The 15494-nt window shown below is 40.7% G+C and overlaps 1 protein-coding gene across 1 annotated transcript in view; it reads right to left on the bottom strand.

Annotated features, from left to right (window-relative positions):
• The window catches only part of LOC131959348 (cadherin-related family member 1), a 119816-nt gene that overhangs the window by 93469 nt on the left and 10853 nt on the right, over positions 1-15494 (bottom strand). The window contains exon 2 of the mRNA XM_059324516.1: positions 14326-14476. The gene's annotated coding sequence lies outside the window, so the exon portion shown is untranslated. The remainder of the gene's footprint in view (positions 1-14325; positions 14477-15494) is intronic.

Below are 15494 nucleotides of genomic sequence, written 5' to 3'. Positions count from 1 at the left end.
AAACTTTAATGAATTCAGCTCAATACGTTTCATTTATTCATTTTTGCTTGTCTTTTGGTTTTTAACAATAATTTAAAAGTTGCAAAAGATATGCTCTTGAAATTATTATTAGTACCTATGGTGTCAATAATTATTGGCCTATCTGCATGTAATGAATTGACTATCCTCATAATCTGGCTCGTAATGGATTTAGGACACCAAAGGGTCCTCTAAAGAAGATGAGAGCCTATTGATCCACAAGATAAATGCTCTTTAGGATGTTAATAGTCTAATTTGCTTTAATGATTTCTCCTAGCACTTCCCCAGTCAAGGACAGGATAATATACACTTAAAAAGGCATTCCAAGCAGAAGCACAGCAACTGGACGCTTCCTGCATAAAAATGTAGGCCATTTGAGTCGAATGTTTGAAATTGATGATCAACCCCACCATTAGTTTGTCTTTATTTGCTTCCTTCCAAGGTAATTATCATGGATTAATGCTTTTCTGGAGTGTCATGCGAAATAACATTAGCGGTATCCATTTCCAGAATAACCTGCCCAGGTCTAATAAGCAGAATAATAATGCTTGCAGGTTTTTCTTTGATGTGGCACTAAAGCGCACATTGAACACATGGTCTGTGGGATGGATGGTTGATGCATTATTTAATTAATTAGCTGTCAATTATCAAACACAAATGATCCCAAAGATGTTGGTGACACGTATTGTAATTATTTGTGTTAGAAGTGTGTTTTGATTTTGGCAGCAACACCTCTTTAGTGCATCTCATTTTAAATAATAAATCATGGACATTTTAATGTATTTTTTCCCTTTTAACATATGCTGTTAGTAAATCTTTACTCTGTGGCTATAAGTGACATTTTAGGATTTTAGCCCATCACCGCAGCAAATTTTAATCTCAGACAAAGGCAGTGTAGTATGACACACCAGAGACAAGATGAGCTATTGCTTTAGCAGTTTCAGGCATAAATGACATTGACTTCTGGGAGATGGAACTCTTTAACATGCTCTGCACCAACTGAGTCACATCTGCCGTTGACAAACAGCTAAGGAGTAACCTGAGTCTATGTTCTCTTTACTGGCAATTTTTACATTTTATCATTGAAGTCAATGAGCCAATCTGCAATTTACGCCGTGGAGAGCGGGATGAGTGTATTCAGAACCCGGTCACACACCCAATCTCCTACTAAAGAGCAGCGATAATGTAATAATGCCTCACTGATGTGCCAGGCAGTAATGGTGCTGAACATCTCCCATTCATCCAACACTACCTGATCATTGCTTTAACGGAATAATACATTACGGCTGGAAATAGCTGTAAACCTCCAACTTTATCTTGGGAATGTGCACTCCTTTTTACCTCAGGAAACGTTCCTGTCCCTCGGTAATAAAAGGCAGAGCTATCAGGATGAAATGGAAAAGAGATTGAAACCCCTCTGTCTCTGACAGGCAATGCACAGATACACAGAGTATGGCCCTTTTCTTATTTTGTAGCCTACAGGCTGTTTGTATTATTATGAAAATTGGTATTATGATCTTATGCTTCCTCCCAGAAGAAAATGAAACGCTGGAGATGTCCGCTTTTTTTCTCCCCCCCCTTATGACTGTAAAGTAGGTCTGATTGACCGTTACTTCACTCTGTTTCTTAGCCCTGTCAATTCTTCCTTCCTTGACAAATGACACTTAGCCGTCTGTCAATAATGGCCCACGTAAATGTGCTTAAATGGGCCAGGGCACACCAATGTTATGGCTGTTCATCCTATTTAAATTACTTTCTTCCTTATATAATTACAGAAACCTGGTATAAGAGGGTAGTTCAAGCACAGAGGCAGGGTAATGTATAGAGGTGAAGGCGGAGATGCATACAGTATAAGGCCATGTAACTTAAGAATATAGAAACATAAATGACACACTGAACAAAGCTTCATGATAATTGAGAAAAGACAGAGGCGCAAGAAGGTGACATCAGCCATTAACCTTATATCAGGCCATTTTGTAAATCAATGTCACTCACATTTAATAACAAGTGTAATCAAAGGAATTATGCAAATTTAATTTGATGCCTCTTGCATTATGCAAATCTCAGCCAAATATAATGAATCCTGACACCTGACCAGTGCAGTATACAGCATGGGTGGTTCTCATTGTTAAGGACTGACTGCTGACAGAATTTAGGGGAAAAGGCTGAGAAGAAAGGAGGAAAATGCACGAAAGATCATCAATTATATTATTGCTACTGACTATAATGAGTCACTGATGTGTTTTTCTGTTTTGTGTTGCTATAATAAAGACATTTAGATTGCTATGATTCCATATTCAAGCTAGACTGGATGTTATTAAAAGGTCTTTGTGTAAATTTGTCTAGCGATTCAGAAAATGTTCTTGTAATGGATTGAACACAGTGAAATACAGGAATGAAAACAAACGACAAATGTCTGCCGCAGAAACAATTTTCTGTGTATTGTATTAGTGACCAACATGTCTGCATGACCCACCGACTCTGACAACAACCCCACAGACACACCGTTACAAGTGGTTTATAATAACAAGGGGACTCCTCGCATCGGATGCAGTCAGCTGGTTCACTACAACCAAATGTTACGGAGTAAAACAGCATGTCATGCTGCCATTTGACACGGTGAAATAAGATTAGATGAGATCCATTTCAAAGTGCAGGAAGTGCAGAGGCTGGCCTATTCCAGCATACAATCTGCAACATACAAATACCAAGCAAGAGGAGGCGTACTGAGGCATGAACGTTGACACAAATAATCCTGCTGTTTTCTTTAGAAGGATGCTGCTACATTTTATATATTTATCCTCTAATCGTTTAAAAAATCAGCATTGTATTAAACAGTATTGATATAATTACTTAGTACTTTGTTTTTTTTTATGGATGATGAATATATTTTTACCAATATCAAGACAATATCTAACAATGTCAATTTTTTACATTAAAAAAAAGTTCATAACCTTTTAGTTTATGCACACCTGAGAATACAGATACATATCAAACACCCCTGGTTTAATTTATTCATTTTGTTTAGAGGAACACTGGTGTTCAAGCTGAGATCCTTGACAAAATTATGGGAAAATATGTCTAAAATGGTATTTATGAATGCCGATTGGACAAGAGAATAGATAGATAGATCTAGATTAAGATTAGTCTATATTCCGGATCAATATATTGACCTAGACTAAGATCAACAATAGAGCTGAAATGATTAGTTGGTTAATTGATAAGTCGATCAACAGAAAAATTAATCAGCAACATTTCTACTAATCGACTAACCCAAATTAATTTTTATGCACAAATGACAAAAATTATCTGGCTCCAGCTTCTCCAACATGAATATATTATAATAGTTTCTTTGTTAACAATCTTAAGAGTATAATAATCAGTTATTTTGGATATTTTGGACTGCAAGTGGAGTATTTCAACGGAATCTTTTTCTTTATTTTTTTTTTTTTTCCAATTTTAGAGTTTTAGGAGAAAATATATTCCAAAGTCATCATTAGTCACAGACCTAATCCATGAACAAAAAATAAATATTTTCAACTTGAGTCAATATCATTTGAGATGAGCGAAAGCACCAATCGTGGCTTATTTTACTCAACTGAAAGGCATTTTTACACAGCCAGTTGTTTATCTCAGAGGCTATACAGCAGGATTTGTGTGCCTCAGATGGTGTGTGTTACTAAAGAGTCCTTTAGTGTGCACCACTCTAGGAGTAAAATGAGCTTCGATCTGTCCCAGAGGTAGCCCATCAAGAGGTGGGGAGGTTAGTTGGTCGTCACGGCCATCTAGACCCTGGCCTGTGAAAGCCTGCCAGAATCAATGCTAATTATGCTGCCATCTGCGAGGTGCCTGTGCTAGGTTGACACCTGTTCACTTCCAAGTGACGCACAGAAACTTCAATCAAGCTGGGAAACAAGACGCTAACACTGCTGAAGAGGGAAATGATTGGTGGAGGTATTGACAGGGATGATTATTGGTAGATAAGCAACTGTAGAAGTCATACCGGAAGCTGACTGGGCAAGATAGAGCGAATATTCATTGCTAGCTTTAAAAGAATAAAGTATAAAACATCTCATCACTGTTCCTGAGACTCTACATACAGTACATCCCCACTGAAAATGTCTAATTGACCCTTCCACTCTGTCAGCACAGTCGTTTCTCTCCTGGAATCCCAACTCAGCCTACGTGTGTGATAAATGTCCTGGGGCTATAGCAACACTGTCCCTTTCCAGATAATTTATCATGCAAAGACAATCAGTCAGAGGACTTGATTAATATTTTCTGGGGGATCTTTTCAACTTTGGAGGCAGATCTAGCCAGCCACATTAGGCAGAGTGGTTGCAAGAGGAAACCAATAAACTAGGTTTGGCTGTTTGCTCACTGAGACCGGGGGCCTGTCAATTCTTTGCCCCTTGAAAGAGATCTGCCATTAAGGTGACATGAGAAACAAATGAGGCCAATTTCTCCTCCAATGTCCCATCTGATATGTCAATAAAGGCCCAGCAGCCGCAGGATGCTCCGAGATGGATTTTTCCTTGCAGCTAGACAATCAGTGGAATACATCTAACTTTCCTCCGATAGGTGAATCACTCAGACAAAACCAATGGACTAGCGTTAAGTAGCAACTGCAGATCTGGTTTCAGACAAATATATGAATGAGATTTACTTCCGAGGTTTTGTTTTCCATCTTACAAGATAAGATAAGCCAGGCAATGCATTTGAATTATGTTTGTCTTTTCCTGGGTATAAAACTGAAGCCGGACCAGACATCAACATCTCCCTTACAGCGACGTGTAGCAACAAAGGATTTCAGCTGTATTTTTATTCCGTCATAGTTCGCATCAGGCTGGAGCTGTACATACAAGAGGCTGATAAAAAAAACAAAAAACATTCCTATCCAGCAGAGGCAGTTTCTGTTCATGCCACATGGCAGGTGGATTGACACAGCTGACTGATATTAGAAGCTAAATCTGAATTGCAGAGCAGAAAAAAGTCGCTTTATTAACGTAACCAGCTGTCAGCCGCACAGATCAGAATTTCTGTCTCTTTTATTGTACATGAAAAAATCAGTTTAGGGCTGAAAAAGAAACTGTAAACCTTAAGAGGAACTAAGTGACTATTCTGCCGATATAGTTTTCTATAATAGCCTGCAAATTAACAATGTAAATGGTGGTGCCGACCGGTGTTTTACCCAGCCTCGGTCCAGGACTGACAAACAGAAATTAGAATAGATCACAATTAGAAACAACATTACAGACCCACGTGTGATTGCGATACTTATATGTAGAATTATAGCCTCATCTGCTGAGCCGCAGCATCGATAGGCATTCATTAAGTATGCAGCTCATAAAGTCAAATGTTTTTCAATAAATATCATGGGAACGAGGCTCGAGATTCTCCACATTCAGAGACTTACAATGGCAGCATATGTTGAGGTGGATTGAGTCCTCAGGCTCCAATCTGGCTTTCTCTCCCTCGGACTTAGAAGATAAATTATGTGGGCTATTTTTCCATTATGTTAATCAAAACACTCGCCATATGCATTACTATTATTAGATTGGTAACAGAAGACATCCTGTTTTCAATGTGAAATTGTGAGACTGAGCCTTAATTGATCACAAACACAGTTTTAGGATAGTCAAAGATAATTCAACAGCTGGCCTTGTTTATATCTCTTGTTAACACGTTATATATGTTTTATGGGGTGTCAATTGATGTTTCATATTACAGCAACAGCCTATTTACAAGGATGCCACAGTGTGTAATGAGAAGCATAAATGACGAATAAGGTAATCTAGCTTGATTTTTGAAATAACAACACAATATCCATTCTAGCTGCTTTTTCCAGAGACGTTTATGTGCTATTGTCGTGCGAGGAGGATGTGGTTTATGTGACTTTAAGTAAAACAAACAAAAACAAGTGGTGCAGTTCTGGCACTTAAAAGGGTCTGAGAATGTTTGTTGGCCCACCTGAGCCATGCTAATTGTTTTCGGGATACACATAAGGTCTCAGGCACCATCTTAAATTCCAAGGTTGCACTTACAGCTGGCTGGACGTCCTTGACTAGAGCCAGACGCTGGTCTAGAGAGGGCCGTTTGGCCAACAATGTCATTGTTATGGCCTTTGTCATCTCAATTAGCAGGCGGGTGCTAAAACACAGAGCTCTAAATGGTGGCATCAGTGTTAACCTGGGACACAACACACTGCCCATAAACCCCAGCACTTATGCCTACTGCTGACCATGCTGTTTGTCTCTCATTACCTTCCGGCTGCAAAACGGGGCCCAGAGGTTACACTAATGACCTGCTCTTTCACAAAGTTACTGCAACTACTGTTGTTGTCAGATGGAAGTATGAAATGAAAGTTATTTTGCACACACAATTCCAGCCGCTCCGCTACATCTGTCAGCAGTTTGAATACGATTTGAGTTAGGTGGTACAGTCAGTGAGCTTTTGAAAAGAAGGAAAGTCAGTTTATCATTAAGAGTGTGTTTCCGCCGTCAGAAACTGTAGCTGATTAAATTAGGCCCATTTTAAGGTCAATGTATTTCTTTAATCAGTTGTCCCTTTTGATCATCCCTGGGAACAGTGCTCTTCAAACTCAGTCCTTTGTAATTGGTCCTCCTTACTGGCTCACAGTCTCTCTCTACTCATATGTTCATGGTTTATTGTTTCCAGCGTTTTCGGCACAGGCAGAGCACGTAATGCTGTGCATGTTTAACAGTCATTTCCATAAGTAAGTGCAATTTCTGTACAGTTTGTTCCTGTGTAATGAAGTGAAATCTTGTTTGTATTCCCCCTATTTCACAAGGAAACCCACTCAAGCAGCTATACGGGAATTAAAGCGGCTAAAAATTAAAAACCGGCACTATCTTTAACTGAATGTCACACTATTAGGAAATAAAATCAATTACTCGCATACTAAGTAGTTCTGTTTTTGTTATTTCTGATTTTATATTCGGCAAGAGCTTTTTTTCCCTCATTGTTATTGTCTGAGTCTATAAGTGACCTTAACAAGAAAAAATGCAAATGATGTGCGAGAGAAAATGGCTAACATTTATTTATCCTCGCTGTTCTCTTGTCTTGTTGGTGTCATTAGAACAGTTCGCTGCGTCCCATTCTCTCCCATTATCTCTGCTATCAACGCAGCACAGCAAGATTCCAGCAGGGCTATAAATACTTCCCCTGGACCACATACGGCTAGCACATCATCTCCCAGACACAGCTTAATGATGGAAAAAAAAATCTAATGTCTTTTTGCCCCCTTTCTTCCTCACATTCTCACAACACCATGAAAAAAAGTCAGCCAGCTTGCAGAAGTTACACATACATTTAGTTGGAAAAAAAAAATACATTTGCACCTAAGTATCAGCAACGTCTTAGAAGGTGTGAGAGGGAATGATAGATGTCTGTCTTGATCATCCACTGGTGCAGGTTTTTGTCGATTGCACCAGGGTCACTGACGCTGGCTCCACAAATCCATTAGAGCGAGAATGCAAAAAGGACACTTTATCTGAATTCATTATAAATGGATCTATATCTTATGTTTAGGGCCAAGGACACGATTTGTATCACAATGCAAATATCTATCATTAAATGTTGACAGTTCATTTTTCCTGGCAAAGAAAGAAAAATGTTTTCTGTGCAGCACTCTTTCTGTGCTGTTCCTTTCCTGATAAGGCGCCACTAAAGTAGTTGAAGCTGATTTGTTGTCCAAATTGAATGGTTTGTCATAATTTCATAAGGGGAAAGTATCCGGTTTCATGATTTGCATGTATTGTAACATTACAGGTAAACAGTATGATAAATATCCCCAAATATAAGCAGTAAGGTGAACATACAGCACACCGTACTGCTTGTATACATTTTATGTTGCTGGAAAAACAATATGAAGAATCTGTCCGGTTTTACTCAAATATAACCAACAGTAAATAAGTTGTAAATTAATAAATTGCAAATAGAATGCATAACAAAGACAGAGTGGTGCAACAGCAATAAAACACTTAGAAACTTTGCCTTCTACATTAAATTGACAGGAAGTAAAATTGCTCCTTCCTAATTGTGTATTCCTATCAAACGAACAGTAACCCTGTCCAGACTCTCCTTCATACAAACTGACACATCATCATTTTTGTGCACTCACAAACTTGTAGGCACTTTGTCCGAAGCAGGGAGTTGAATTGCTGAGCACATGGCTGGGCATGTCAGTCAAAGAGCAAAAGGAGCATCCCGTTGTGTCGCTATCTAAATAATGGCTATAAAGCGTAGCTAACGGTGTCCTCTGAAACGTGCTCAGGTGGAAAGAACTAGACAAACAGAGACAGCCACCGCAGTGCTCCCTGACACAGAGGACAAAGTGAGGGCCTCATTTCCTCCCTCTAATCAGTGTTTACATCCACCCCAGTGCCAATGGCTGGTGACTGAGCAAGACGTGTATCAATCACCAAAGGCAACCTAACCGGGGAGGACATAGTGATACACAAACTCCCAACACACAAACAGACACACACCAGCCTGGCACCGGGGACAGCAACACACTCTCATCTTAACCTCTTCCTCTTCTATTGTGTCCTCTCTCCCTTGCTCTCTCTCTCTCTCTTTCTCTAATGGGTGCAGAGAAATTACAGCTAATTAAGGATGTAAATGGTGGCGGAGAGTGACTTCTAATTCTGCATTAAATTGTCTCTTACCTCAGCAGAAAAATTTATCAGAGGAGGCAATGTCAACTTTTACTGGGGTGGGTTATTTGCATTTCTGCATGCATTAATTCTGGGATGTGCATCGCCTACAGAGCCAAACAGAGGGCATGAACTGCATCCCAGCAACCAGTAGGCATCGGAGTGGATGTTATTGCTCTTCTCACCCTGTGGTCTCCTAGCTAGGAAGCTCTTTTCACAAAATAATTGCTGTACATAGCGGAAGCATAGCAGGCAAAGACAAACACACAGAGAAATGCATGTGCCAAGTCTTTAAACTGCTGTCACTTACTTCACTCCACAGATGTTTACAAGGTCACAGCATGGCCATAAAGACTGAATGAATGCAGGGAACACAGCTCAATGTGAGGAGCACAACCCCAGGTTAGGCGTTGTAGCTGAGCGCATTAATTATCTTTGCAGCAATTCTTGAGGTGAAAGCAGCAGATTTGAGGCGCGGCCAACAGAAGTGGTCTACACGGACCGCAAAGTCAGAGGGCACGCCAGCAAACATGTGGTAGGTGCCAAGCTGCAGGGTCTGAGAGCTGGGCACCAGGGACGAGAATGATTAGAGATTTATTACAGCTTTTCTGCAAAGTCATGCAGTCAGCCATATGTATCAATGACACAGAGGATCTATGTCGAGATTGGTACCAAAACCCAGAGTTAAATGGGCCCTGAGGCTAGATTGTTTAAGACTGGAGTATTGATAAGCTCAGACAACGGTTCTTTCATCTGCAGTTTTTGTTTTGGTGAATTTTGATTTATGAAGACACGGCAGCATCTCCTCTGCTTTCTTTGTCAGGGCTGAGCTTCTCCAGTTACGCTTGTTACTGTAAGTGCAATAAAACCTTTGTGAGTAAGAAGCAAATGCTTCATCAATGCATCTGTTAAACAAGCATAAACTTGTAAAAAAAAAAAAAGCCATATTTCAATTTGCTCTGCCCTCAAGCCAAGCTGATTAAAGTGAGCCCTGAAGTAAGCAACAACTTTGGCTTAGGCAAACTTAAGGTGGACTGACCTTTAAGTTGGACAAGCTATTCTCGTTTAAGTGGCAAGCTGCGTTCTGATATTAATGCTCGATATACGCCTGTTATCATAGTATCAGTATGTATTGATATAGGCGCATATGTTGTTTTATATGCTCCAAAAAGAAAACCAGAACATATAATGCAGAAAACAATGCATGTGGTGAGTTAGAAAGAGTTTGTCCAGCAGAGGTCGGGACAAATAAAATGTTCTAACGAGCAGTAATGTGTGGGACTACTTCCCCAAAGATAGTGATTTAGTTGATAATGTCATTGCATTATAGTATGTACAATGGGTAGTAATGTATGATAATGTTAAATATTATTTAAGAGCTATTTGTTCGTTATTTGTTTAATAAAAAGGCATTGGTGTAACTTTAAATAGTCATATCATTGCTAAATCAGTGTACAATCGACATAAAACCTGTCTATTTTCATTCCAGATCAAAAATTCATTATATCAACTGCTATACTGGTTATGGGGATTTTTTCCCTTCTTAAATTGGTCTCAAAAATCAAAATTTAACGCAATTATTTTTTAATAACAAAGAACCAATGAGAGCATCAATAAAGAACAAAACCCTCAAGTAGTATTGATAAGAGTAGCAGTATCGATTAAATCCTAATGATACCCAACCCTTTAATCTATGTATTGTTTAAGTATAAGTACAGACGTAGTGCATACATGCAACAATACCTTATGTCTAACAGATAAAATACTCCTTTCTGCGACCTCACGGAGGCCCAAAGATTGTGTTTGCTTGGCCATTGATTGACCCCCAACTGAAGGACCTCATCATTCTCTCAGCTGTTCCTACGTTTCATCCAGCTCAATCCATTTACATTTAAGCACAGCTCTGCTCGGCCTAATTAGTTCCATGGCTCCATTAGTCTACATTGTGGTCAATCCATTCATCACTTTGCATGTTAGTTAAAAGCCCATTTCTCTGATCCTGTCACTGTTCTCTGCCTATTACTGTTCTTTTTTTCCAAGAAAGGAGAGTGAGGGGGATTATGGGTAACTAATTATCAACAAGATGACATCACAATAGGCCCAACCTTACTACATACTACAATTCAAGTCAGATAAACAGTATATATTTTATTTAATTTCCACATGAAAGGGGATATGAATTTCGTATGATAAGGAACTGAAAGTGTTTAAATAAAGGAGGCTTCGCATAAGGGAGAGAAAATAAAATAAAGAGTAGAATAGAAAGCAAGTGAGAGAAAACAAGAATGACAGAGAAAAAGAGAGAGGTGGTAATGATCCCTGCATTGAGAGACTTGGCTCACCCACTGGCATACTGGCTTGTATGGTCCACTGGCTCCAAACTTGCTGAGGTCTAAAACTCACATTACGCCTCAAAAAAGGCAGGCAACCAGGACCTCAACACACTGAAGCTAATTAATTCTCAGACATAATGAGACATTATCAGGTTTGATGTACAGTTCACATACTCTCAGGGTGCTCTCTGCTATCAGGACACAAACAGTTTGCGAAAACTTGCTCTGACAAAAGGGAAACAATCAGGCAGAGACGACAAGTCTCGTTTAGTAGATAAAGTTGTCATGTCAAACAATGTGAAAGTGACCTCGGCGTCTGCTCGAGGATTTCATTTTTGTCAGTTTGTTGTTGGTTTGCGAATGGAGGCAAAATTGTACAGAGGCAGTTTAAATCAGAGAATCCTGGAGAGTTTTGCATTTATATTCCATTTGTTTTGAGTAGCACTGCTGTTTCCTTGGTTGATTATATCCCATTGGTATTCACTTTACCATTGCCAGGTCACCACCACTTTACGTCTACTATCTGCTGAAGACAAGTGCGGCGAGGATGATTCTCAGGGTGATTCAATGTCTGGTACAGTCCCTGAAAGCGGAACTCATTTCCAGGCCAAGCTACCCTGGAGTCCCAGCAGGGAGACATGAAGCAATCTCAGGCCCGTGATGCCCTCCCACAGTACCCGCTGCCCTTTCACTCCCACATCCTTCCCTTTTATCGGGAATCTATTTTCCTTCTCCCCCCTGTAAGGTAACTCCATCTGAAATTTTTACATCTCCCATCTCTCACTCTCTCTGGTTTCCTCTTCCCATGATGGATGAGCTCCACACTCTGGGGTGTCTCAGCCTGTCCATCATGCCCCGCGATTAGGAATTAAAAATTGCAGACGTTTCACAATAGCCACCCCCATTTTTCTCCAACTCCCCCTCCCCACGCTCAGCCACAACCCCGCCTCTCACCCAACCACACCTGCCACACCATCACCGCCACCGCCATAACCAAAAGCCTCATCGCCACCATCAGTAGCACGTCCCTATGCAGCCTAACACACTATCCCACTATCAGACGCACCAAACACCTACATTCATCTAAGTGGGAAAAAAAAACATAATTTATTTTGTACTTCCCAGATAATTTACTTTTTTTCTTTCCTTTCTACAGGAATTCTCCATTTCCCTATAAAATGAAAATTCATCTAGAATTACATCTTATGTCATCATTATGTTTATTAAGCGTGGATGATGTATATGAACAGCGCTGGCTTGCCGCTGAGTGCTTAATGATGCATAAGATTAAGCCGAGGCTCTCAGCTGCGCTGTGACTCCCCTCTGGTACCCATACTGCCGAGGCATGCTGGGAGTACAAGCTCCAAACGGCCATCAGGTGAAAGGAACTAACATCTCTCTTTTTGTCTGTGTGTGAGTGAGACTGAATGTGTGGTGTGTACTTATGTTTTGTGCACACCGCTGAATGGGAGTGTGTTTCTTCCTGAGCACATGTAAGAGCTGTAGAGGAATGGTATGCCATCACCGCACTTTATAGTATCTGTCCACCTATATTAGAAATAACTTGCTTTTCCCTTGCTCACTGTGCGCCGATCATGCTGTTTTCTCTATTTCATCCCTTTCTCCTCTCTGCCCCTCTATCCATCCCTGGACCCCTTCTCTCTGTGTCCTTCCTCCCTTCATTTCTCTTCTCCCCTTCTCTCTGCCACACCGCTGTTTTGCCGCAGCAGTCTATGACAAAAACATTATCCTTCTGCTGCTAAACAATCCAATAAACCTCTCCACAGGGAGGAAGTTAACCTCTTGTCTGTTCGACTGATGCCTTCCAGACCACGTGACGGCTGCCACAGTAAATTCAAATCATTAGTCTCCTTGCCCCCCATCAGAGAAAAAAACTTCTATTAGTAATGGAGACCTCGTAAGAGACCTTCCGCGGAGAGCACTGCCTTCCCAATTCCCAGTGGAGAAATCCTGCGCAAAAAACTAATTCTACTTTTAATAATCTGTCATCAAGACCAGAGGCAGTCATAAATTATGTGGGGAGCATGTGCGAGAGCGAGCCACAAGAGGGAAATCAGGGTAGAAAATCAAAGCCCAAGTTTGACAAACTTTCCTGAAGATAAATAATAACTTACAAACCGGATTAGTTGTTAAGTCACAGCTGAGCGCACAGTCAAGCCATTCCAATCAGCCAATGCAGATGAAGAATTTATAGGTAGAGCTCATCATTTGTTTTCCCACTCTCCTCCCTCTTTTTATATGCATCCCACCTTTTCTCATTCCTGTCTCCTTCAAGCTTATTATATTCAGGGCCTGTTGTCACACCCTGGGCTGGTTTTATCATTAACTCCTTGTGTGCCAAACCAAAGACTACATGTAAAGGCGTTTCTAAGTGTTGTTGCTCGGGGAAAGGGCTCAGGCCTTAAGATGACAGACGAAGGAATGCCTGGCTTGTGTCGGAAAGTAAATAAAAGGGAACACTGGAGTCCCCTCTCCAACTGTAGCAGTATGGGGCCTCCAGACCTTAATTGACCACTAAAACAAAGGAAATCATCATGGGAGAGCTATGTTGAAGGTAAAAGACACATTTGAAACATGACCAAGGTGCTTTGAGGGAAAAGGCTATCAGCCGCAAGGGTCTGCTCTTTGTTCCTGTGTCAATATCTCTGTAAACTATCGACATGCATCATAATCGTTCCCTTCTATCAAGTGCAGACTAAAGAACAATCTCCATTAGGTGACAGCGCCCCGGCAGGTTGATAAATGCTCCCTGACGAAAGGGAAGGAATTGCGTAAAATAAAGAGGCATGTTCCAACAAGTCTTGTCAAAATGGTATTGATTTAATCATCTGCAGAAATACACATTCTTGGTTAGTGTAGCGTGCAGCAGAGATGGCAGCCGCAGCAGAAGCTGGGATACGCTTTACAGTTGTTGACGCGGAGACGCTCTCCCTCATTGGCTTTGCAGGTGATGAAACACACGCTGAGCTGTGCTCTAATTTTTTTCCCCTCTCTCCCTCTTCAATCAGATGTTATTCTAAGAAAGTGTCTGAAAATCTCCTTTTCTATTTTTATTTAGGGCCAACAAATATAACTTAATGTGAGTGGGCGAGTCTATATGTAACGCGCCGCTGTGGCCAGCCTTCTCCTTGGCCTCTCAGCAGAGTGCAGAGGCGATAGATAACAATAGCCCTCCATCATCTAGACACACCAATGGTATTCCAGTGGCTGGAGTGAGCTGGCCAGAGGTCTGGGAGTGTTTATTTAACATCGGGGTGTTGGAGAATGTGTCTCACCTTGGGACAAATGGATCCCCTCTCCTTCCTCCTTTGGCAGCCTCAGAGTAAACACCATGGCAGAAAACTGGAGGTCTCATTGCTCTGAAGTACAAGTTCATCAGGCAGGTGGGTAGGTTCATCATTGGAGGCTTACTGCAGCATGGAGCTCCTATAAAACATAAGAAAACATCTGTATAATTACCAGCGTTGCTCACAACAAATTGTTACCTCTTGTGACAGAGGAAAATGAAAATGTAGCCTGAAATCAAAACCAAAGCTGTGACAGTGGCAGCATAGCAGTTGTTTTCTTACAATTGTAATCATTTAGAAGGTTAAAGGGGGTATTATTATCTCTGCACAGCCCATCTGAGCAGTGATGAGGTGAACACAAATAATGTGCGTCCCCAACAGAGGGAAGATGTGTGGCTGCGGCCGCTGGGGGTTGGAGACAATCCCACAGTGACCTGACCTTGACATGTCTGAGTGAAATGGTGGCGGAGGCTAATACCTCATCATATTGAGTTTGACTTTGAGCTCACTGTGGTTGGCACCATAAAACAAAGGATAACAGTGTGGACAAACAGTCGTAAACTATAGACAATTAACATGCACTACTGTACTATCAAATATAGCATGTGGGTTTCCTTACGGTATTATGTTTAGGATATATAGACTGCTGCTACATTCTTTCTCTCATTTATAAAAATAAGTAGCAATACAATATTCTAAAAATGTATCTAAAAAATGAATCAAACAGCTTGTGAAAAATATGGGAGAGAATACAGGAAATACACATTTTCGGATTCCTGAGCTAATAATGACAACAGTTTTTATCTGAAACCTCGAAGCCAATGGGATGAAATCGTACATGACCGCATCATAAAATGTCTACATTACAAAAAAAATGAAATGTCCACGACTCTGAAATCTGAGATATAACTCATCATATCAAGCAAAGACTGGTGCTTCAGACATTTTTCAGTCCAGGAGGACAAGTGGAGAGGTGAGGGAGACACCTCATGTGAGCACAGACCTTTATATATTACCTCCTGCTCCAAAGTAAGGACAAAGGGAATGAAGATGACTACCCTGTCACAGGGAAAAAAACAGATGAACCAGACAGACCTGACTGAACTGTTCACTTACCGCAACCTGGGCCACACACAACACACTGAAACCCAAATAAC

The sequence above is a fragment of the Centropristis striata genome, chromosome 21, assembly GCF_030273125.1.
Source record: "Centropristis striata isolate RG_2023a ecotype Rhode Island chromosome 21, C.striata_1.0, whole genome shotgun sequence".
NCBI classification, from domain to species: domain Eukaryota; kingdom Metazoa; phylum Chordata; class Actinopteri; order Perciformes; family Serranidae; genus Centropristis; species Centropristis striata.
The sequence above is the reverse complement of the archived record's forward strand: the minus strand, read 5'-3'. Positions and strand labels throughout refer to the sequence as shown.